The 25,446-nt window shown below is 46.6% G+C and overlaps 1 pseudogene; it reads left to right on the forward strand.

Moving 5' to 3' along the window:
- Positions 1-23,572: 23,572 nt before the first annotated feature.
- Positions 23,573-25,218, forward strand: LOC132483239 (serine/threonine-protein kinase PLK1-like; annotated as a pseudogene).
- The last annotated feature ends 228 nt before the right edge of the window (positions 25,219-25,446 follow it).

Consider the following 25,446-nt stretch of genomic DNA (forward strand, 5'->3'; position numbering starts at 1 on the left):
GATCTCAACAGTTTACCCAAAGTTTTTGTTATTGTTATTTCCCTTGTGTTGACAAATCAGGAACACGTGGGGACCACTTGCATCTCCCCAAACATGTAACACCCTGCACCTAATTATGAGTCCGTAGTCTGTACCAGGTGTTTTCTAGGTCCTGGGCAAACAGCAATGAACAAAGTGAGGTTCCAACCCCCATGGAGCTTCCCTTGGTGTTTTAGTCAACAATTCACTATGGAGACCAGAGAGAAGCAGAACATCTCTTGAGAGACCGGACATAGTTTTAAAACACCAGAGATGATGTTTAAATGACCTTCATTCGGGCTTCCCTGGTGGTGCAGTGGTTGAGAGTCCGCCTGCCAATGCAGGGGACACGGGTTCGTGCCCCGGTCCGGGAAGATCCCACATGCCGCAGAGCGGCTAGGCCCGTGAGCCATGGCCGCTGAGCCTGCGCGTCCGGAGCCTGTGCTCCGCAACGGCAGACGCCACAACAGTGAGAGGCCTGCGTACCGCAAAAAAAAAAAAAAAAAAAAAAAATTGTTAAATGACCTTCATTCATCAAAAAGTCACCCAGAAGATTATATCTTTCTCTAAAGACTTTCAGAAAGAAAGTCTCCTTCTGCATCCTGCTCTTCTTAACTACTCAATCTACTAGTTCAATGGTAGGCACCAATAGGCCCCAGTACAGCTTGACAAGGGCAAAGTGGAGGAGGACGTTGTTTATCTGACCCCAAATCATCTTTAGATAAGTAGAGATGGATTCATGATAATATAATGCTGAGACCACCTGTGTGATAAAAATTTCCCTCAGAGAGTCCTCATTTTCAGATCCTCTTTATTAATAGATTATCTACAGAGGAGGGATTTTAGCTGCAGAAGCTGCAAATATGAGCAAGACATTTCCCAGGGAGAGTTTTAGATGCGACTTACAAACACCAGGCCTTGTTGACGGGCAAGTCATGAAAAATCTGAACCAGAGCAGCAGCCTCTGGGAGAAGTAGGAGATAAAGTAGCAAGAAGCTGTGCTCGGAGAAACGTTTCCAGCTAGAGTTAGTGGCTAACCATGCAAGTGGGGTAGAGAGATCTGATAAGCTAAAACTGGGTAAGTATTTTTTGGGCTTTGGCCAGGAGAAGTTCATTCATGACATAGGAAACTGTTTCAGCCAAGGTGGGGAGGAAAGGCCTGGATGCCATGGGTGGAGGAGGGAACTGATAATGAGGCAGCCAGGGAGTGGGAGTAGACTCCATGTAGCATGACTGCACTCACCTCCTAACTGGCTTCCTTGCCTCTCCTCCATCCTGCACACCACTTGCTTCTAGAGTGCTCACACTCAGGCCCACAATCCTTCAATTGTGCCATTATCACCTGCGCGATAAATGTCAAAATTCTTAGCACAGACATCCCATCCTAGCATAAACCTGGCTTACAGTTGTTTGCGTAACTGCCAGTCTTTGCCACTAGGTTATTCCCTAACAGACTTTGCTCCTAAAGAAATGTACCATTTCTTATTTGGCATTTTATGTCACCTTACCTCTACCCATTATGAAACGGCACTCAACTCACATGGTTGAATGAATGGAAACATAAGTGAGAGATGGAATGAATGAATGAATGAATGATACCAGCACTGTCTTTGTAAGAATATGTCTCTGAGCCCCAATATGGAAGGTGAAGGTAATCTTTGTGAAATGATTACCTTTCCTTTGTAAAATGTCTCGATGAGCTGGAAATAAAAATCTCTCTATAAATCCAACATCCCGTTGTTGCCTCGTCATTGTCAAAGCGTTTTATTTTGGTGGTTTGAGTTACCATGGTGTTTCTTTATAACTAGACAAGTTCAGCGGACGTGAAGATCTCCGACTGGAATAGGATTCTCTCGGCGATATGACAAGTGTGTCTGGAAGCACTACCGTTTAGCATGACACCAAGACCCAACACATGCCCAGTTCTGTCAAAACTCCGAGTCATGCATGTGGAATCAGTGGAATCACCAGGATGACAATTGACTTTACTCTGTGACTCCCCTGTTGGCACATTTATTTTAGCTCTTCTGGCAGAGCTGGAGACTTGCTCTACTATTTTTTTTTTAAACAAATTAAAAAAAAAATTTTATTCATTTATTTTTGGCTGCGTTGGGTCTTTGTTGCTGCATGCGTGCTTTCTCTAGTTGAGGCGAGCGGGGGCTACTCTTCATTGTGGTGCACGGCTTCTTACTGCAGTGTCCTCTCTTGTTGCGGAGCACGGGCTATAGGCGCACGGGCTTCAGTACTTGTAGCACGAGGGCTCAGTAGTTGTGACTCACAGGCTTAGTTGCTCCGCAGCATGTGGAATCTTCCCGGACCAGGGCTCGAACCCGTTTCCCCTGAATTGGCAGGTGGACTCTTATCCACTGCGCCACCAGGGACGTCCCAGTCTACTATTCACTATGACGTTGTTTTCTAATTAGGTGTCTTGACACAGCAGGCATTCCAGTATGAACATTTCTTTTGTTTCTTTAATGTGGCAGCAAGCTGTCTGACTTTTAGCTGCCTGATCTTTCAGAAATATTACCTGCCATGTAAAATGAGATATCACACGTAAGGCACCTAGCCCAGTGTGTGACACCTGAGGGGTCTCTGAGAATGTTCATTACAACTTCCTGTTTATCTTGGTCTTCTGACTTCTGGTGCTTTAGTTACCCTCGGAGATAAAATATTACCTTGGTAAGGCTTATGTTTTTCTTCATCCCGGAAGAGAGTCCAGTAAATCTATAAACAGAGACTACATGGATTCTGTAAATAAAACGGCCACAATTTATTGAGTGCTTTCTATGTGCCAAGTGTTCCCACATTGGATTGCTTTTCATCCTCACAGTAACACTGTGAGGTAGACATTTTTATTCTCCCTGCTTTTTCGAGGAAGGAACCTTGCCTGAGAAGCCAAGTAGCTGACGTTACAGGGTGGGCGAGCAAGGGAGGTGGGACGAGAGCCCACACCTGCTTCCCTCGCACAGTTCTCGTCCTCAACCATCGCACACACTGCCTGCCCTCCACCCGCACCGTTTCAGTGGCCAGCGCAGTCTCGGGGACCCCGCAGGACACAGAGATGGAGAAGCCACAGCCCTGCTCTAAAGGCATTCTTCCTGGCTGAACAGAAATGTGACCGCCCCCAGGTGTGAGCGCCAACACCTCCGGGCCCGGAGAGATCCCCTTCCCACCCCCTTCCTCTGAGCAGCCCCCGTGGAGCCCCATCTGGAATGTGGGGGAAGAACTTCCTGGGGCGAGTGCACAGCTGGACCCCCTCCCTGCAAGCCCCACCTCCAACCCCACCCCTACCTCATCCCAGAGGAGAGAACAGCAGGTGCTCCCGCCGCCCTCGGTGTCCTGGGAGCCCATTGTCTGGTTTTGCTTAGCGTGGCCTGCTTTCCTTCTAGCCCTGGGCCTGTGGGCAGAGTACAAGCTAATTGGCAGGGCTGCTCCAAAGACTAAAGAGCATGGGAGCTGCCTGCTCGCTAGCGGGAGGGCGTGTTCCCAGCCAGCGCTCTGACATTTTCTGGTGCCCGGCGGGCGAGGCCACCTGCCTGAGGAAGGTGTAGCAGGGAAAGGGTAAACACGGAAATTCAGGTTCTGACAGCTTGGCAGAGATTCCCCCAGAGGAATGGACGCAGCTGAAATCCAGCTGCTCAAGATACTTGGTCAGCAAGGAGGAGACTCGACCTGGAGAGAGAAAGGAGTTCCTATAGGGACAGAGAGAGCTGGTCCTGTCCTCCATCCACCTGCCAGGCAGAAGGATCCTGAGCCCCCAGGTTCCTGGGAGACCACACGGCTGAAGAGAAGGCCGCTCCCAGCCACCAGCCCCCAATTCCCAGCCCCCAGTTCCCCAGCTCCCAGCTCCCAGCCCCCAGCCCCCAGCCCCCAGCTCCCAACTCCCAGCCCCCAGCTCCCCAGCCCCCAGCCCCCAGCTCCCAACCCCCCAGCCTCCAGCTCCCCAGCTCCCAGCTCCCAGCTCCCCAGCTCCCAGCTCCCAACTCTCAGCCCCCAGCTCCCCAGCTCCCAGCTCCCGGCCCCCAGCCCCCAGCTCCCAACTCCCAGACCCCAGCTCCCCAGCTCCGAGCCCCCAGCCCCCAGCTCCCAACCCCCAGCCCCCAGCTCTCCAGCTCCCAGCCCCCAGCCCCCAGCTCCCAGCCCCCAGCCCCAGGTCCCCGGCAAACACCTTACCTCACATAGACAAAAACAGGGCCTGGTGACGGTTGGGGCTGCTATGCTGGAAGCAAGGCAAAGTTCCCTGACCTGGATGAAAAAAACCAAAACCCTCACAGAGAAGAGGAGTCCTGCTGGAGAAAAGAAGTTTTGCAGAGTGGAGACTGTGGACTTTGTAGCCAGATATATCCATGTTCCAACCTCAGCGCTGCGGCAGCCTGTAGCTAACCTAGCTGACCATCGTGCTAAGGGCTTTGAACAATATGTCATTTAATTCTCACAACAACCCTTTAAGGGAAATTATCTTTTAATCTTTATTTTATGAGAAACGGAAGCTTAGCTCAACATCTTGCCCATGGAGAGGTACCCGAGAGTACCAGTGCCGGGCCTAGAACTTGATGCTGCCTGGTGGAAGACCGTGCTCTTGACCACTAGGCCCCCCATACAAAGATGCTTTCTGTGGCGACAGGATATTTGCGGCAACACCTGTCCTCATGGAGAATGAGTTTCTTAGTTTCATCATTTCTAACATGGGATTAACCATATTCATCTTTCAGGGGTTCTGTGAAAATTAGAGATAATATAAAAAGGCCCATGGGAGAGTTCCTTGAGGGTTAAGGGCTAGGGAGGGTCCCCGATACCTCCCTGGGCAGAGAACTACAGAGCCCATGCTCATTGGTGCTATTTCTTTTAAATTAAATCTCTTGCAAAAACATTACCTTAAATCAGAATGGAAAGATTTTCAAGTCAGAAGAGAAAAATTGTCTCAATTCATTTCATTTTTATATTGTCCAAATTAAAATCATACGTATTATATTTTTCTCATTAAGATTGTAATACATGTTGATGCATTAATTATGGAAAATACAGAAACTGTAAAAAAGAAAATAAGAAAAATCTTTACTTCCCACTATTCAGAGAGGACTACTGTTAAGACATTTTTTCTTTTTTATTTCTGGTATTTCGTTTATATATATATATATATATATATATATATATATATATATATATATATATATATATATATATATATATTTTTTACAGAATTGGTATCATATTGCATCCTACTGTACTATATCCCACACTTAAAATGCAATGTATCATGAACACTACCATGACACCAAATAATTCTTAAAATATATGAGAATGAATAGTTGCTTTCCAATTTTCTTTACAAAGTGGCTCATTACTTTTGTAATGGAAAAACATTATGCTTAAAAGAACTCATTGTGTTAAAAAATATATTTCTGAGAGGGGTGTGTGGCTTAACCCAACAGGTGTAGTGTCCTATGTTTTACTTCTCACTCAGGCCAAGTGAAGGGTGATATCCTCCCAGAAGTAACCATGACATATGAAGTGGAGCCATGGTGAGTGCTCAGTAATGATAGAATTGTGTCAGTCAGTGACAATGCAAGGAGAACAAGGTGGGCATTCACTGGGGTGCCCTGGAGACTTGGAGGGCAGCCCTGCCAGTGATGTGCTGGAGTCAGCTCTTATATGCTCTCAAAAGCCAATTGTTAAATGCTCAGGAAGTTTTCAGGCTGGTGGTAAAGGTTATAAAACCATTGGTTGCTTGAAATCTGTCACAAGGGGAGTATTTACACCACAGAAATTGGAAGTCAGCAAGAGCTACAAATCAGGGTTATTTATTTGTTTCTTTCCTTATGTATGTATTTTAGCAGCACACCACTGGTAGGGACAACACAAAGACAAGCTTTGTTGCTTCTCAAAGTGGTGGAGCCCTGAAGAAAATGCTTCTGAGGGCTCGTGTAGCATTAGTCGATTTTGCAAAAATGGAAAGGGATTAACATGAGCTGAGATCCTGGTCTGATTTCTCTTGCTTTAACTGCAAGGAGGAATAGGGAAGCTTAAGCAATGGGAAACCAAAAGGGCAAACCAGAAGAGTTTTGTTTATGCTCCTAAAACAGAAATAACTGGATTAGAGGATTAAAGTGCAGGAGATGGGGACACTTGTCAACTGGAGTGACAAGGACCTATTAGTGTAAGTGAATAAGAAGCTTACAGTTGGAGAGAAATCCTTGCCCAAGGAGAAGGCTGTGGGAAGGAGACGAAGAATGGATGCACACAGCAAGCTCTCTTCCAGCATGTCACAAGGATCAGAGGCATAGGGTCTGTGTGCTGGAAGGATTCACAGATCACTGGCTCACCTCTAACCTCCTAGGAGGAGACAGGGGCTGGGAATTGAGTTAATCACCAGTTGCCAATGATTTAATCAATTGTGCATAAGTAATACAACCTCCATAAAAATCCTAAACAGTGGGATCCAGGGGAATTCCCTGGCGGTCCAGTGGTTAAGCCTTGGCTTTCACTGCTGGGGCCTGGGTTCAATCCATGGTCAGGGAACTAAGATCCCACAAGCCGTGCGGCACGGCCAAAGAAAACGGGGTTGAGAGAGCTTCTGTGTTGGCGAAGCATCCATATGCTAGGAGGGTGATACACCTCAAACTCTGTAGGGTCAGAAGGAGCTCCTGTGTTCTGGACCCTTCCAGACCTTGCCCTATGTATCTCTTCATCTGGATGTTCATTTGTATCCTTTATAATAGCCTTGTAATAAACTGGTAATAGTAAGTAAACTGTTCCCCTGAGTTCTGAGAGCCATTTATTACTGGCAAATTTTTCAAACCTGAGGAGGAAGGGGTCATGGGAACCCGTGACTTGTAGCCAAGTCAGATAGAAGTGCGGGTAACCTGGGGACCTACTAGTTGTGACTAGCATTTGAAGCAGTGGTATGGGGGGAGTCTGGTGGGACTGAGCCCTTGACCTCTGGGGTCTGCACTCACTCCAGGAAGTTAGTGTCAGAATTGAATTAAATTGGAGGATACCTTGTTGGTCTCCACAGAGAACTGGAGAATTGCTTGGTGTGGAAAACCCACACATGTGGCATCAGAAATGTTATGTGTAGAAACAGATCCTCAAGCATGAATGCTGTTTTTATCATTTGTGTGTGTGTGTATGTATATATATGTATTATATATATGTATATAATATAATACAATAAAGCTAGTTTCATTTGGGAAGGGAAATCCCATCAAAAGCTCACACTGAGTGCTTACCATGCAAGAAAAATGCTGAAAGAAAAGTCATAAGGTGCTGAGAAGTGATGGCTTTTATCACGTAAATAACTACGTGAATTTGAGCAAATCATTTCATGTCTCTGGGCTCCAATTCCTCACATAAAATGGAGTTTTCCGCAATTGATCTCTGAGGTTCCTTTCTGTTCCAGAATTCGATGTATTGTTAGCTGTGAGAAAGTCAGCATGAGGTACAGAGCGGGGACATAGGCTGTAGAATCAGACAGCTCTGGGTTCAATACCAAGGCTGTTGTTACTGCACATCTTTGGGCTAAAGAGTTAAAGTTTCAAAAAATGAGGTTCCTCATTTGAAAAATGGGAAAATAAAAATTATATTATAAAATCATAAGAATTGACTGGAAAATAAACATAAAGGACTAAGCATACATACCAGCATTCTTTTTTGAATCTAATGTGAATTAAGAGACAAGTTACTTTAATAAGCAAATTAAAATAATGGAGTCCATATTATTTTCAAAGCTCTGCTTTGTCATCTTAAGGTGAAACAGTTTAAAAATAGGATATGAAATTCAATGGGGGAAAATCAGCAAGCGATGAAACAGCAGAATATCTTTGCAGTTTTTTTCAGAGAATTCATTTCTAAACAGTTTACCAGTGGAACTTTTCTATTTTGGAGAGATTTGTCCAAGTTCACACAAACAGGTACTGCTGAATGAAACCATCCTGGGTTTCAGCAATACTGAGAGGTTACATTTTCTTCCCTGTGCTAATGCATCACATTTTTCATAAAATTGAAAGAAAAAAATGTTATGAGCAGAATTTCATCAACCAGAACATTTTAGAAATGCAGAACCTGGGCTTTTGATTTTATACCATAAATCAAATAAAATGCAGGAAACCATTTTTTCCCAATCCTGATGCCATCATTTTGTACCTGCAAGGCCACATCTTGCCCTGGGAGGAGAGCTACTTCATTTCTTAACAATTGTAATGTTTTCTCTGAGGAATTCCAGTTGCTGCTGAGAACCAGCCTGTCCGAGAATATCCTTCAATGTTGTCAGTGATTCAATCAGAATCTGAAATATTCTCACAGAAAAAAATCAGTTAGAAAGTTGCATGATGCAGACTCAATACTGGACCTTCAACTTCATTGTAAAGAAACAATTCTTTAAAAACTAAACACATTGCACAAATAGGTTTGAATTGGCCAAGAGTCATGTTTTGAGTAAAGACCAAGAAGGAAAATAAACAAACAAGGTGGAAGAATTTGGCATGTGATTTGTTTTTTCATGGCATAAATTTATACTACTTATTATGTGCAGAAGACAGGAAAGTGTTGTCTGGGCCAGGATGACTCTCACCAGGTACCAGCACGAGGTGTGAAAAAGCAACATTCCTTCTACCCGGGAAGAGAGCTGTTCTGAATGCAGCAGGACAATTTTTTCCCACTGAAGAACTGTGTCTTAGGACTGTCTGTATTGAATTTGCTGTAGTGGAATTTGGTTCTCTGCAATGAATTTCTTCTCCATCAGTGTCTTCTTTGTCTTGTACTCTGCTTTTAATTTGACCACCAGCATTTGGCATTGAATGAAAAGCCCCAAACTCACTCAACTGGAGGGTCACTGCATAGAAGAACAAATCATTGTTTGTTTTTAATTTCTTTCCTTTCCTGGCACAAATACTAAATTGAAATGATGTTGAAAGTATTGACCTGAAAAAGAAAAAGAAAGAATTCAAGGGATTTGCTCCATTTAAAAAAATATGTGTCTTTACTCTGAAGTATTAAGAGCAGTCAGGGCTGTGGTAAACCAGTTTCCAGCAGGTGACTGACTAGGTGATAAGAAATTGTTCAGGTTCAACTTCTAGTTCTGTTTCGTTATTAATTTATAATAGTAATAGCTGATATATATCTGCCATGTCCAGTTTATAAATTGCTTTAGCATACATTAGTTACCTAATGTGATCCTCAAAGCAGCATAATGGTACAGATACCATCATTATCCCCATTTCACAGATAAGAAGACTGAGGTTCTGAGAGACTGACTTTACCCAGGTTTTTCAGTTAATGAGAGGCAGTGCTTGAAATCAAGCTTAAGTGTTCTGACTTCAAATTCCTTGTTCCTACTGTTGCCTTTTAAAGACCTAAAACTATGGGATACTTGAGCTGAAAGGGAACTTAGAGATCTGCTGGGCCAGCCTTTGCCTGGTTCTACAGGATGTTAACATATTTCCACAAAACAAAATTTGGGAAATGCCAAATTAAAGGATGTTAAGTGGATTTCTTGACCACAGAATGTCCCAGAGCCTTTATTTTGCAATGGATCTTGATGCCTTTTCTGATCTTATTTGGCGATGAATTTATTTTGGGGTTCATCTACCTAAGAACCACATTGTGTCAGGGGTTTGGAAGGAGCTGTCCTCTCTTCTTTTTTACAGAAATAAATCCTCATTTGTTCTGGACTTTCTCAGAGTATGCTATATTGTCACTCATATGCCACCTCAAGTCAACTTGGAAGAAAGTAGAAGAATTGAGCTTTTAATTGTTATTCAGCAGATTTACCGCTGGAAACAGGAAGTAGTAACAAAGTGGCACATTTCTGCCCTCCTGATTCTTTTCACAAACAATTATTAGTTGTGCACCAGATTCCAGGGACTGGGGGGGATCTGCGTGGAAAGATGAAGAGGACAGTTCCTGCCCTTAATGTATTCCCTCACATTCTAGAACAAGGTGTCAACAAAACTAGCAAATAATGACAAACATCTGATGAAAGCTGGCACAGGATGGGAGCCAGAGAGGGCGGCATCTTGTCCTGGAGGAGATCGATGGAGGGGGTGATCTGCGTTCAAGTCCCTGCTTGTCTTCCTGGCAGGAGAAAGGCCACATCAGCCCCTTCACCTGCCCCAACTGAGGAGGGTGGTGACCGGCTACCCAACTGGCAGAAGGTGTGGATGCTCTCTGGGATCCATCCCAGCCCCAGGGCACCGGGGTCTGAGCTCCACAGCTTTCCTGACAGAAAGAAAAAAATAGATTGAAAACGCCTCAGCTCCACATGTCCTATTTTTAATTGATTTGCACACAGGCTCTTCAATCACGGTATTAATATTTAATCGTCCTGTCAGGTCAGAACCTTCCCCATCAGACAGTTAAAGATGGTTTTGGACAGAGGAGGAAATGAGGTGGTGGAATGGCATGAAATGAGGAAAGTGAGGCATTTGCTCAGAGGGGATTGGATCTGAGGACCAAGAAGGGTCCTGAGAAGTACACCTTGCTCACTTTCTCTCTGTTTTTAATTGTTATTCAACAGATTTACCGCTGGAAACAGGAAGTAGTAACAAAGTGGCAGATTTCTGCCCTCCTGATTCTTTTCCCAAACAATTATTAGTTGTGCACCAGATTCTCACTGTTCCTCCATTGCACACATCTGTAACCACTGCAGCACTTGTCCAGAAGGTCACTGGGAGCCATATAAGAGCTTAGACAACACCAAGGCCTGAGGAGAAAGTAGGGGGTTTATTCAGTGAGGAGAAGCCAAGAGGCTGGTGCCTGGGGAAGGGTCCAGAGGATGCAGCGTTCATAGGCCATGTTTTCTAAGTTGGTGAGAAGCCGATTGGTGTTTTGACTCTGGGCTCCACCTCAGCCCGGGTGGAACCGGGTTGAACGCACATTTCTTTGAGAAACCGGTGTCCCTCTGGGCTGCACAGCATCGCAGCAGCCGAGAAAAATGGCCCGGGAACTATTTTAGGTGAATGCGCTCTCAGAGGTGGTGAATAAACGTCTCAAATGTGACTTGTTCCAAGAGGCTATTAATAGGCAGGAGATGAGAGGCATGGGAGAACTGAATTTCATTCAGGTTCGGACTCTGGCTTTATCTATACCTCCTTTTTCAACACAGAAACGAGGAGGGAGAGCTTGTCTTGCCGTGTTTCCAGGGGAGCAGGGAGAAAGCGGCCACTTCCTCCTCCTCTCCCGAGTCAAAGAGGGAAAAGCAGCGCACTCACCGCGGGCCCCAGCACAGTCCTTTCTGACCATCGCCCATGGCTTTGCTGAACACAAGCCTACCAAGTCCAGAGAGTCACAGAAAATCAAGATGAGGCGATGCCTCGATTCCTATTCATATTTGCTTCCACATCGCCGTCGCCTCTGTGCATCTTCTGGGTTTGAAGCAGCGGTTCTCATGGGGAAAGAATTGCTGGAAGGGGACCTTTGGAAATGCCCGAGTGTATGTGGCTGTCTTAACAGTGGCCTGGGATGATCTTACCATTTAGTGGGAAAGGGCAGAGATGCTGGACAGGCAGAAACGCTCTGGCTGGTGTCCCCAACCAAGAACTGCCCCTGCCCTGCATGACTACTTGAGGCCTCTCTGTGTATTCTCAGCAGAGGATGTGTTTGGAATGGTCTGAGAGTAAACCTGAACTCCATTTTACTCATCAACATAAAGAGTTTTTGTTTCATGTTTTAACGGTTGTGGAAAATCAAGGAAAGACAGACTTTTGTTTCGTTTGGGGTTTTACCAAGAGTTGTTCATCTTTTGGAAGAATCAGATCCCTGATAGCAATGACAGACACTTGTGGTATTTGTTACCAAAGTCACACGCCTGTGCCGGTCTGCGTCTGCAGCTGTCAGATTTCCGCATGGGAGGATCTGACTACTTCCTGCTGGCTCCTGACGCAGTCGCACCAAACCTTTACATATGGAAACACATCTGATGTTATCCTAGGCGACTTTGGTTTTATTTTGCCTTTACATTCCATTAGGGCATTATACTGATTTTTAGAATCGAATGTAGGTGGATAATATTAATTTAATTTAAGGAACATAAAGGGGATATTATAGAATATTTGTTGTTGGGGAGGCATTGGGTCTAATCCAGGTCCTAAAACAGGGGTGAAATAACTGGTTTAGATTTTAAAACAGGACAAACTCCTGAGAGAAGAGCCAGGCAAATGGATCATCAGCCACAGGACTCTCTGAATCATGTTCTGCTCTGAGGCTCAAATGCTTCTGCAAATGTGCCTGCGAGAATCAGGCAGTTCATGGGGAAGAGTAAAGGGGCAGAAAAGCAAGAGCTCAAGGGCCAGGGCAGGGGCACCAGCTCTCAGCCTCACTGGGCACCGTGGGGTCTGCGCCTGGATGGGGCTCACGGCCTGCTGACTGTGGCCCTGCAAGATTGCAGGCATAGCGTTGCTAGATTTTCCATGCTTGCAGTGGAAGCTAGAAAGCCAGCGTGCTGGAAATTGTATTAGGTGTGGTAAGCCTCCAACAAAGAGAGCCAACAATACAACGGCTTAAGGACCAGGATATTGATTTCTTTTGCAGGTCATGATCAAGGCAGGGCCACAGCCACATGTGGCTGTCAGCCAGGAGAAGAGGGATGAGGGCATGGAGGAGAGCACGAGCAGCATCACTAAGGTCCAGACCCGGAAGCGGTGCACCTCCACTTTTACATGTTCCACTTTTACATGCCCTCTGATTGGTGGGGAAATGTCATCTTTAGCTGGGCATCACCTGGCTGTAACACTGACCGTCTCTGCCAGAGTACTTACTCCACCAGTCCTCTACAGACCATGGAGCTGAACTTGGCTCAAAGACTGCCTGTCCTGCTCTGCTGGAATTTACCATTTAGTTGTAGATTTACGATCCACACCAGGAAAAACCATTTAGACTAGAGGAAGAAGGAGGAAGGCAGGGGGGCCAATGTGTTTAAGTTGGTGGTGGGGTGGCATACTCCGAGCAGACACTCTTAGTGGGGACAGCTTGGAGGATGGAAGGACACAGAACGCAGGTAAGGGAGGTTTTATTCAGGTTATCTGTCTTACCTCCACCTTGCCTGACAAAGCCCTCCTAGGCCAGCCTAGGTGCTCCTATTCTGTGTGCCTGGCACAGCACCAATTGTACTTATTGTTTTCCTTGCCTATTTTTGTCTTCCCATCTAGACTGCAATGATATTTTGCTCACTTTTATATCCCCAGGGTCTTGCAGAGTAATTAGCATAGTAGGTGCTCAACAAATCCTTGATGAACGACTGAAAAAATTCTATGAACAGTAGAAAACTAATGCATGCTTCTGAGTCAGTGCAAGGCACCATCACGGTGTTTCATTAAGACTAATCTGGTTATCACGTTCAGAAGGCCAGAGTCAGCAGGACAAAGACAGACTGGGTTTCTTGGCGAAGTACTCTGTGACTGAGGATAGAGATGTCCTGTGGGAAGGAATGGGCTTCAAAAGGCTGATGGGTTGGGGGCGTCCGCATGAGGAGTGGAGAATTAGAAACTCTGCTTCTGGATGTTTCTGTCCAAGTCTAGTCTAGTGATAACAGAGTTAGCTGCAGTACCAGTCACCAAGGCAAGGCCTGAGTGGAGGAGACAGCAGTGAGTAGCAAACCCTTGAGGGTTCTATGTCCTATGAAACTGAATTAAAATAGAAACTCTAGGAGAGGCTTCCTGGATGAGGGAGCATTTATGATGGGCTTTGAGACGTGAGGAAAATGAAGGGTCTGAAAAAGCATGTCAGCTTCATTAATTTGCCAAGAATCTAGTGAGTCCAATAAATATTTTTATGAAAGAAAAAATAAATTATGAAATGGACAGTTAGCTATGGTTTTTACTAGTCTCTTTGGAAGAATGAATGGGAGGACAATTGGGGGTTCTTCTCAAGTTGTAAAGTTTCTGTTGCTATATCAGGTTTTGGCCACTCAAGCCCATTGAAGAAAGCTGTGATCTTTGAGGAATAAAGTTCTGCTGGATGTGAGGGGGAGGTTCTGGGACAAGTCAGGTCACCCCTTCCCTGAGCCAGTGATCTAGGAAACACCAAACAGGTGGCAGCCCCTGTGGTCCAGGATCGACCCGGATGCTGACCTTGCCTGTCACCCCAGCCAGCCAGCGGAAGCTTCTGCAGCCCCAGGGGCTGGCAGGCAGCCTCAGCATCCGCTGTCACATCCTCAGGGGTGTGAAAGAAAGCCACAGGTCTTCCAATGTGTGCAGGGGAGTGGGACTGTAGGTGGGGAGCCTCAGACAGAGCCGAGACACACTTCGGGGTGGGGGCAGGCTCCACAATTAAACAAAGGCTTGGCTGTTAGAAGATCCCTCGGGGAGTGAGACTTTGGATTATTAGGCTTGGGTTAAGGAAAGGGCTTTCTCTGCAAACACAACAGATGCCTGGAAGTGACGCTGCCCACTCAAGATGTTTGTGGGAGGTAAGGCTGAAAGGCCCAGCATGGCAGGTGGTCAGGGTCGCGGCGCTACTAAGCAGGTCTTGGGAGCTGAGGGTGAGGAAGGGTTGGGCTTGGTTTTAAGTCTTGGAGAAGGAGGCTCTGAATGTGGCTGGAGGTGAAGGTGAGACAGAGGAGGATCATGTTGAAGGAGAACTAGAAAGAAGTCAGAAGATGGGTTTTAATTTCAAGTTTTACCATCTAGCGCTTGACCGTAAGTCATTTTCCTTCTTTGGGCCCTCTTTTCTACACCTGTCCTGCTCTGGCCCAGGTTTGGTGGGGGTGGGAGTAGGGCAGATGGGTAGGCTTGGAAGAGGCACAGAGTCCCACACCACTGTGAAGGGCTGATGCATCAGCGATTTCGATTTCCTTACACTTCGTAAGCACATGACTGATACTCAGTAAATATAACACAGCCACTGTTTCAGGCTCAGAGACCTTCCCTCCTGGAATGATATTCTCTACCAAGGTCAAGGGGGCTCCAGATAATCTAAGGGAGCAATGATTTCCCTTCCTGCAGCTTCCAGGATAGATTAGAAATAATAAAATGTTGGGGGCTAAGAATTAAAAATCGGGATGGATCTAAAGTACTTCACCCCCATATATCTCATTCTTTCAAAGATGATGATCCAAATAATCAAGATTCTGAATGAGACTGAAAAATACTCTTTGGGAAGGAGATTAGATTTCTTTGCAGAATAACAGATCAAGTTTTTTTTTTAAATGACTGACAACAACAAAGTTAAAATATCCAAAACTACCTCATGAATTAATCAACCAAGGAAACAGACATTTCCATTATTCAGATGTTAGCAAGACTCTAAGTGTAAATATCTCAGCAGTGCTAGAAGGCCATATTTGCAACGGACTTTTAAAGGTGAATTTAACCCAACATACACACTTTATGGGTGAAGAAACTGAGACCCAGAAAAGAGGTTACAGTGAGAAATGAAAAATGCATATGCAAAGTTTACCTTCTCCTACGCTGAATGAAGATATGATGTCAGCGTGTCCACCCACACACGGCACCTGGCTGCCTGGGACACCTGCAAGGCTGCTGTGGGTGACGTGTAGTTTGATTTTCCTCAGCGTCTCTTCCTTTGGGAGAACACTTCTCTTATTTTCCTGGATCTGTCAGTCAAGGTGCTGTTCATCATGGGAGGACACTTGACCCGGGTTGGTCGCTAGTCACAGGGATTGGTCTGGAGTGGGCATGTGATCCAAGCAGAACTCATCAAAGGCTTTTCCTGGGATTTTTATGTGGATGGATCCAAAGAAGCATGCTTCCTTGACTGCAAAGAGGAAGCTATTTATAGTAGGAGAAAATGAGGCTATTCTTGAAGGAAGAAAACCCTAGATAGACAGACTCTAGATAAATGATAATAGATAAAGATAGATAGATACGTAGATAGATACAGACACACACACACACACACACACACACAGAGAGAAACATAGAAAGAACCTGCTCCTGCACTTGCTAGTTCTTTTGCTTGAGCTAGTTTGAATTAAGTTTCTGTCACTCGCAAACAAAAAAAGTTGTGATCAATATAATAGAAACACAATGGCCCTGTGACTGTTTTTTTTTTTTGCGGTACACGGGACTCTCACTGCTGTGGCCTCTCCCGTTGCGGAGCACAGGCTCCGGACACGCAGGCTCAGTGGCCATGGCTCATGGGTCCAGCCACTCCGCGGCATGTGGGATCTTCCCGGACCGGGACACAAGCACGAACCCGTGTCCCCTGCATTGGCAGGCGGACTCTCAACCACTGCGCCACCAGGGAAGCCCCCCTGTGACTTTTTAATGATCTAAAGCTGATAAGTTGGTGGTAGAAGGGAAAGAAATGTAAATAGAATCCCTTTCCTCACCTGGAATGTGTTCCCTGGGACTTGGTCCTAGGAGGAGACTGCGGGCCTTTCCTGTTTATTGCCCCCCCCTTTTGTCTATTTAAAAACATTGACAAGACAATATATTGAAATATATAAACATTTTGAAAAGTTACAATGTCCAGCAGCCAAATGCAACTGTTGATTTGGCCACAAGGCAGTCGTGATGTACAGGCTTGATCGAATTCTGCTGCTCACTTTATGTATTATTCAGAAACACACAAAAAATGGCCATCTTAATCGTGCTAACGGCTGTACAACACTCCCCTGTGTCATATGGCAGTTTATTAAACTGTTCCCCAGATGTTCAACATTTTAAAAAAAGAACACCTAGGTGGTCGTCTGCTACTCTTCTGCAAAACTGTAGTCAAATTTATTTTCAGGTCAAATGTTGGATTACTTCCAACAAGCTGCCGTTCCATGAAAACTGCACATTTGCACTTGCCTTTGTAAATGTTATCCTGTCTGCCCTTGGAATCTCCTGCCCCTTTCTTTTTATGTCCTTATTTTGATTAACTCTTATTCATCCTTTAAAGCCCTGCTCTGACACTCCCTCATTGATTTGTTCTTTTATCGAGAATTTACTGAACTAAGTGCTGTGCTGGGAGCTGGGGATATGGCAAGGAACATGACGTTCTTTCATTCAACCAACAGATATTTCTTGAAGGTCTGCTATGTGGCAGTTGCAGTGTTAGGTGCAGGAAATCCAGTGGTGAGTAAGACAAGGTCCCTGCCCTTGTGGAGCTTAGATTCTATCGGGAGATAAAAAAATAGAATTCATGAAGGAGTGGGATGTGTTCTCCCGTCATTTATCCCCATCCTTCTCAATAGCTACTTCTTACCTGTGTTTCCTACTAGGCTGTGAGGAATGTGAGGAGAGAGGCTGTGTCCTTCACCCCATCTCTCCACAGTGGCGCAGGGCCCAAGGACACCACAGTGCCACACAGTGCCCAGCCTGAGCCCACCAGCGCTTCCTTATTCACAGAGGCTGTTGCCCAGTTAGGTGGGGAGGAGGGGCTACCTGTGGGAGGAGGGCTGTGCTTCCTCAAGCCCTGGCAGACTCCTCTCCAGCAGTAGGTGGAAAGAGGAATTTAATGAGGTTTAAAAGAAGCCAATAGGGCTTCCCTGGTGGCGCAGTGGTTGAGAGTCCGCCTGCCGATGCAGGGGACACGGGTTCGTGCCCCGGTCCGGAAAGATCCCACATGCCGCGGAGCGGCTGGGCCCGTGAGCCATGGCCGCTGGGCCTGCGCATCCGCAGCCTGTGCTCCGCAACGGGAGAGGGCACAACGGTGAGAGGGCCACGTATCGCAAAAAGAAAAAGAAGACAATAAAGAAGATCCAAAGACATGGCCATCTGGGCTTCAGCAGTTTATGAGAAGGGAAGCCCAGCCCCAGACAACAGCTGGTTAAACTCTGAAGAGGAGCCACATGACTTTAATCCCCTGTGAAAGCTGTTGGTGGGGTCCATGGGCAAGGCTGTGCCTGTCACTGCTTTCTAATGACGCTGCCGTGGGCTCCCTGCAGCTTGGGGAGAGGGAGGTCAGGAGACCAGCCAGGAGGGCACAGGGCAGATGCAGGAGGTTCTGGGTGGTAAGTTGCTGGGTGCTGAGATGGGGCCAAGGCTCCTGTGGCTGGTGACCCGTGGTGCCCTTTGATTCAGAGCTAAAGGGACTGTGGAGTTCATCTGGTCCTACCCCTTTATTTAGAAGAGAAAACTGAGACCCACAGAGATCAGACAGCCTGACAAAGGCCAAAGAGCTAGGAGGAGGCCAAGCCGGGAGTTAGCCCCAAGTTCTCCTGCCTCTGCAGCAAGCTGAGCTCCCTCAGGTAGGATGTGGGAACTGTGACTAATCCTCCACCACACAGACAGTTTTCAAGATTAGTATCGGGCCCTCTTTGCTTTTTCTCCCCCTCCCTTCTTCCCTCCCAAGACGAGTGCAACACCCGTGTGCCCCAGACACTGGGAGAGGTGCTGAGGGTAGAGATGCCAGGTCTGGTTGCAGCCTGAGGGGCTCCCGGGCTCTGGGGGAGGAACACTTACCCCGAGGTAACGAAGCCTCCGTGTGGTCAGGCAGGATGCACCTGAGATCTAAGCACACGGGGGTCCCCTGGCTGATCTGGAGGCATCAGGGACCACATTCTGGAAGAGGGAACACTTGTGCCCAGGGGTGAAGAATGAGAGGGAGACAGGCATGCGACAGGCTTTAAACAGGAAAGGGAGATCCTAGGAATTTCATTTTGGATAAGACTCTGGTGACAGTGTGATGGGGGGATTTAAAGGGGCAGAGATAGTCGGGGGTGAGCTGATGGAAAGCAGGGATCTAAGGAGGAGGTGCCGAGGGCCTGGAGTTGTGCACGGTAGGCAGGCAGGAAGGAAAAGAGTCAAGAAACATTTAGAAGGTAACATCAGCACACCTGTCGACTGGTGAGGAGGCGACAAGGAGGCAGTGGAGGGGCAGGCTGAGCCCTCAGGGTCACCTTGTCCTCGTGGTCTGACATCTCTTCCTCCAGGCTCCTGGCTGCTCACTGGATATCTCTGTGCGGATAAGCACTGGCCTCTCAAACCCAAAAGCACTACTTGATTCTTCACAGAATTGTCTCTTCTGCTTCATTTTCTGGTTTCACTTAGTGGTTCCCTTACTTGGCCAAGCTGATGGTTGGCCAGCCCAACTCACCTGAATTTTTGTGAGGCTGAATTTAAAAGGCGCACACACACACACACACACACACACACACACAAAAGGCACATCTAGTCACTTCTCTGGGAGTGGCTGCTCCCCACAATGACCAGTTGAATCATTCAAAATTTAGTTCAGTTCAACAAACATTTACCCCCAAATCACTATTTGTTGAGCCCCCAGGATCCAACCATGGCAAGAGGAAGGTCTCTGCCCCCTGAGGTCCCCAGAGTATAAAGGGATCCTCCGTTTCTGAACTGCAAGTCCTTACCTCTGGGTTCTTTTCTCCACTTTGCATTGATGCCCAGAATGAAAAAAAAAAATCTGACTTAAAAAAACAAATGAACAACAGCAAAATCCCCTTAATTATTTGTTCTAATGGGTCAAAGGTCAGCATGATCTAGGATTTGGTGATAAACCTGTTACAGAGAAAAAAATTTTTTTTAATTTGACTTTTGGTTTTATCATAGGTGCTCAATAACTATTTGTGGAATGAATGAACATCTAGGCTAAGAAAGCATTCACTGCGCAGGTCCCATAAGACCTGCTTGAGAGCAAGTCTGGGTGCCACCCCTAGGGCACAATGGATAGGCAAAGGTATCAATTATTATGATCATAGTCACTGTTTATAAAAATCAGTGATATTACTTTGTCCTGGAAAATAGCTGAATATTTAAAGTAGGTCTCGGGACTTCCCTGGTGGCTCAGTGGTTAGGAAACTGCCTGACAGTGCAGGAGACACTGGTTTGAGCCGTGGTCCAGGAAGATCCCACATGCCATGGAGCAACCAAGCCCATGCACCACAACTACTGAGCCTGAATTCTAGAGCCTGTGAGCCACAACTACTGAGCCTGCATGCTGAAACTACTGAAGCCCACGTGCCTAGAGCCCGTGCTCCGCAACAATAGAAGTCACTGCAATGAGAAGCCCGCGCACCGCAATGAAGTGTAGCCCCCTCTTGCCGCAACCAGAGAAAGACCACGCGCAGCAACGAAGACCCAATGCAGCCCAAAATAAACAAATAAATTTATAAAAATAAAGTAGGTCTCTCCTGCATCCTGAAATCTTGTTACTATAATTATTTACATCAATTCAACATTTACTGAGAAAAAGGAGTACAGGTTGTTCAAGGATGAGAAGAAACCAGCTCTGATTTCCTAACGTTTGCAATCTAGGTGGTGGTGAGCTTTGGGTGTCAGTTCTGTGTTTCTCCCCAGGTTGCCCTACCAGCCACTGGAGTTGAGCAAGCTACCAGTACTCACAGAGCCTTGTGTTTTTCCTCCTGCCTTCCTCACCTCAGATTGTTGGGAGGATTGTATTAGTCCATGAGGGCTGCCAAGACAAAACACACAGCCGGGGTAGCTTAAACAACAGAAATTAATTTTCCTACAATTCTGGAAGTGAGAAGTCTGAGATCATGGTGTTGGCAGGTTGGGTTTCCCCTGAGGCCTTGCCTTGCAAATGGCCACCCTCTTGCTGCCTCTTCACATGGTCGTCCCTCTGTGCCCACGCAACCCTGGTGTCTCCCTGTCTGTCCAAATTTCCTCTTGTTATAAGGATACCATTCAGGTTGCATTAGGGTCCACCCTAATGGCCTCATTTTAACTCAGTCCCCTCTTTAAAGGCCCCATCTCCTAGTATAGTCACATTCTGAGGTACTGGGGGTTAGGGCTTCCACATATCAATTTTGGGGGACACAATTCAGCCCATAACAAGAACCAAATAAAATCACATGCAAAATGCCCAGCATGATGTCTGCCTGGCACATGGTAACATCCTACAAATTTGAGTTCCCCCCTCTTCCCTGCTAGTAGGATACTAAAGGTTTAAAACAACCATTTTAGATGGAGCAAGTATAAACTCTGGCTCCTGTGGGTATAAATTGTTACTAAATAGGGATAAGGGGGATCCAAATTAATGAGCTTCTATTAATCAAAATTGGTTTGGGAATTTCAGTTTTTAAAAATTAGATTTATTGAGGTATAATTCTATATCATAAAATTCACCCTTTCAAAGTGTTCAGTATATGTTCAAGGAGTTCTGACAAAGGTATATAGTCAGTCGTGTAACCACCATTACAATCAATATACAGAACATTTCTATTGCTCCAAAAAGTACCCTCATGTCCCTTTGCCATTTCTCCCCTCTCCGAGCCCTTTGTAACCACTGATCTTTGTCACTACAATTTTGACTTTTCCATTATGTCATATAAATGGTCATTTGATATGTAGTCATTTGTGATTGACTTCTTTCACTTAGCATAATACTTTTGAGATTCATCCATACAGCTACATGTATCAGTTTCAGTAGTTATCCGTTTGTCAACTTTTTTTTTTTTACCTATTTATACCAAAGATACCACAATTTGTTAAACCATTCACCAATTGATGGGCATTTGAATGGTTTCTACTTTTCGGTGATTATGAATACAGCTTCTATGAACATTAAGAGTACACGTCTTTTTGTCGACGTATGCTTTCCTTTCTCTTGGATAAATACCTTAGAATGGGATTGCTGGGTGCTATGATACGGGGGTGCTTAACTTTTTAAAAAACTGCAAACTGGGTACCATTTTGCACCCCCATTGGCTGAGTGTTTTACACATATTTTATCACAGTCTGTGCCTTGTCTTTTCATTTTTCTTAACACTATCTTTTGAAATTTTGATGAAATCTAATTTATCAATTTTTATTTTTATGATGTATGATTTTTGTGTGTGTGTAGCTAAATATCTTTATTTAATCCAAGGTCACAAAGTTTTATCTTCTATTTTTCTTCCAGAAGCTTTATAATTTTAGTTCTTGCATTTACTACTATAATCTGTTTCAAGTCAATTTTTGTATGTGGTTTGAAGTAAGGGTCAAGGTTTTAGGCATATGAATGTCCAATCATATAGCAACACAATGCATTAAAAAGGCATCAAATTACCCCCATCAAAATACCTTGACACCTTTGTCTAAAATCAGTTGACTATACACATGTGGGCCCACATCTGGACTCATATTATTCCATTAATCTATCTTTCTATACTGTGTGCCTATGCTACGTGTGTGTGTCCAAATCCATATTGTCTTTATTTTTATAGCTTAAAAATAGTCTTCAAATCGGGTAGTGTTCGTTTTCCAATTTCATTCTTCTTTTTCAAAATTGTTTCTGCTATTCTAGATCCTCTGCATTTCTATATAAACTTCAGAATCAGTTTGTGAATTTTTACACAAAAGCCTATCGGGAGTTTGATTGGGATTACTTGTATCTATAAAGGAATTCATTTTGATAAATTAGATGAACACCATTCCTAATTTGGTCAAGCTTTGAAACAAGCTTTGGTATTTTAGAAAACTGTTTAGTTTTTAATTAGGTTGGGTGTTCATTTCGAAGCCTGTGATTCTCACCTTCTCTTCTGAGTCTAGGATGCAATAGAAAGAAGCATCACTCTGGTGACAGAAACCCCCGGGAGTGTGTTTTGTCCTTGAGAGGAAAGGCAGTTACCTCCTTCAGGTGAACTCTGTCTATGTCTGCGATAGGTAAAATCTCACAACTCAAACCCAAGAGAAGCTGTTTCAAGGCATTCCCAAATAACCACCCTTCCCTCCTTTGTCAAGAGCAAAGTTCATCGGATTTAGGAAAAGTGGTCTCATTCACAGCCCAAGCACAGGCCCCAAGAGGAGCGTGTTCTGGGAAGCAATTGAGGGGAGGCCCAGAAAAAGCCAGGGCAGAGGCTTTCTGGAAGCACTGCCACCATTAGCAGGGGGTCTCTGCCGCCCAGCCAGCTCCCCAGGGACTACCCTGAGAAACCCAGCCTGTCAGCAGCAGAATTATTGCCTGTTCTTTATACTGTGAATTGTTAGCAGTCTCTAAATAGACCATTCATTTTTCCTTTTAGCACAGAAGGGTCTCACAACTCCAAATACCACCAGGGGCCTGAACGTTTCAAGTCAAAACATTCCCCAAACCACAGCTCTCGGGTGAGAGGCCGAGCTAGCCAAGGGTTTGGAGGAAAAACAACCACCTACCAGCCTGGAAACCACTGTGTACACAGGAGGCTGGTCGCCTTGCTCACAGAGGCTGGGCGACTGAGCATTTTCACTAGTGAGACTTAATCTGATAAAGCCACCTTTCCTACACTTACCCTCTGCCCGAGGAAATAAACCTAGTCCTGGGGCTGGAGGCTGAGCGTGGGGCGGGGCCGCCCAGGGTACCTGGAGGACCTGCGCCACTCCTGTTCCGCTTCTTCCTACCCGGTTGTGATAAAAAAAAAAAAAAGAGAGAGAGGAGAGAGGAGAGAGGAGAGAGGAGAGAGAGGAGAGAGAGGAGAGAGGAGAGAGGAAAGAGGAGAGAGGAGGAGAGAAGAGAGAGGAGGAGAGAGGAGAGAGAGAGAAAAGAGGCTTTTGCAACAGTCCCGGTGCAGCATTTGATTCGGGGAGCAGCGGAGCGGTGTCAAACCTCTGCCAGGACCCTGCTGCGTCTGCCAAGCGCTGCAAAAACGCTGGCGCGGGCACCAGCCCACCGGGGAAAGCCGGGATCTCTGGAGCTGTGGCTCCCAGGGCCCCCGACCGCCATCCAGCAGGCAAAAGAGATCCCGGAGGTTGTAGTGGAGCCGCGCGGTTGGCGGTGCTGCCTGCTGGGCCGCTTCCTGGGGGAGGGGCGGCTTCACCAAGTGCTTTGAGATCTCTGACAGGATGAGGACGCCACGGAGGCTTTTGGCCGCAAGATCCTGCCTGAGTCGCGGCTGCTCAGGCCGCACCGGAAGGAGAAGATGTCCTTGGAGATGTCTATTCATTGCCCTCTCGCCCACCAGCACGGAGTCGTAGGTGCACGTGGACACGAACTTTATGTTGGTGGTGCTGGGGCGCTGCTGCCGCCGAAGATCTCCCCTGGAGCCGCACTGGCGGAGGAAGGCGACGACCCAGCCCGAGGTCCGCCGCTACCTGCAGCACATGGTCCTCGGCTGCCAGTACCTGCACCCAAACCAGGTTATTCACTGGGACCTCAGGCTGGGCAAACTCTTCCTGAATGATGAGCTGGAGGTGAGAATAGGGGATCTGGCCCGGCAACCAAAGGTGAATATGATGGGGCGCAGAAGAAGAAAACCCTGTCTAAATACGTAGCTCTTGAGGTGCTGAGCAAGAAAGGGTGCCATTTCCTGGTGGACGGGGGGGCTATTGGGTGCATCATATTGATATATACCTTGTCGGTGGGTAGATCACCTTTTGAGATCTCTTGCCTAAAACTGACCTACTTCTGGATCAAGAAGAATGAATGCAGGATCCCCAAGCACATCAACCCCGTGGCCACCTCCCGCTTCCAGAAGATGCCGCAGACAGGTCCCCTTGCCCACCTGATCATTCATGAGCGGCTCAAGACGAGGTCTTTTCTTCTGGCTACATCCCAGCCCATCTCCCATTACCTGCCCCACCATTCCATCAAGGTATTCAATCGCTCTCAGAAGCCTGGATCCCAGCAACAGGAAGCCACTCACAGTCCTAAATAAAGGCCTAGAGAACTCTATGCCCAAGACTCCCTGGGGCAAAGAGGGACCAGTGGTCCAGGAGACCAGAGAGTGCCACATTGCTGTAGCGGCTGCATAGCGTGAATGCCTCCAAGCCCTCTGAGAGGGGGCTGGTGAGGCAAGAGGAGGCTGAGGATCCCTCCGGCATCCCCATCTCCTGAGTCAGCAGGTGGGGGGCTACTGGGACAAGTGCAGCCTCGGGCATCAGCCGTGTAGCGAAGTGTAGGGGGTGTTCTCTGATGCTTGGATTCACCTCATCCTCGGGTGCCTTGGTGACGGTCTGTGGTTCACAGAGCACGGTGGTGCAGAGTTCTCCCCCGCCGTGAGTTCCCATCCCGACTCCTCCATGAAGATCAACTCTCCAAGTACTTCCCAAACTGCATGAGTGAACACTTGCTGAAGGTGGGCACCCAGGGGAAGGTGATGAACTAGTCCAGCAACCCTACCTGCCTACTTGATTCTGCAAGCACAGAACCATCATCCTGCATCCTGCAACATCTTCCAGGACCACAGCCAACTCGTCCTGTGCCCAGCATGGCAGCTGTGACCTACACCGACTAGAAGCCGGATTTCCACAAGTACTGCCTGAATCTCCTGCAGGAGCACAGCCACCCCACGAGTCTGGCAAGTCAGCTCTTCTATGCCCGCCCATGGTGGACAAGCTGCTGAGCTTTCGCTCAGCCAACAATCGCCTCAGGACCTCCACGTAGTCCCTCCCCAGGACTACTGCCCGTCCTCACCCCCACCAGCCCCTTGGGTCCCTATGGGTTAGCCCCCGCCGTGCTGGGTTTTCTGTGCTATGTCCCCTCACTTGGACCGGGTGGCTGGAAAGAGAGCTATGTCTTCCTTGCAGGTGGGAGTTGCTATTAAGTTATTTTTGTACATGTTGGGGTGTAGGTTCTACGGCCTCTTCACCTTCCCTCTCAACCCCACCGTAT

This window comes from Mesoplodon densirostris, chromosome 2 (genome assembly GCF_025265405.1).
Source record: "Mesoplodon densirostris isolate mMesDen1 chromosome 2, mMesDen1 primary haplotype, whole genome shotgun sequence".
Taxonomy (NCBI): domain Eukaryota; kingdom Metazoa; phylum Chordata; class Mammalia; order Artiodactyla; family Ziphiidae; genus Mesoplodon; species Mesoplodon densirostris.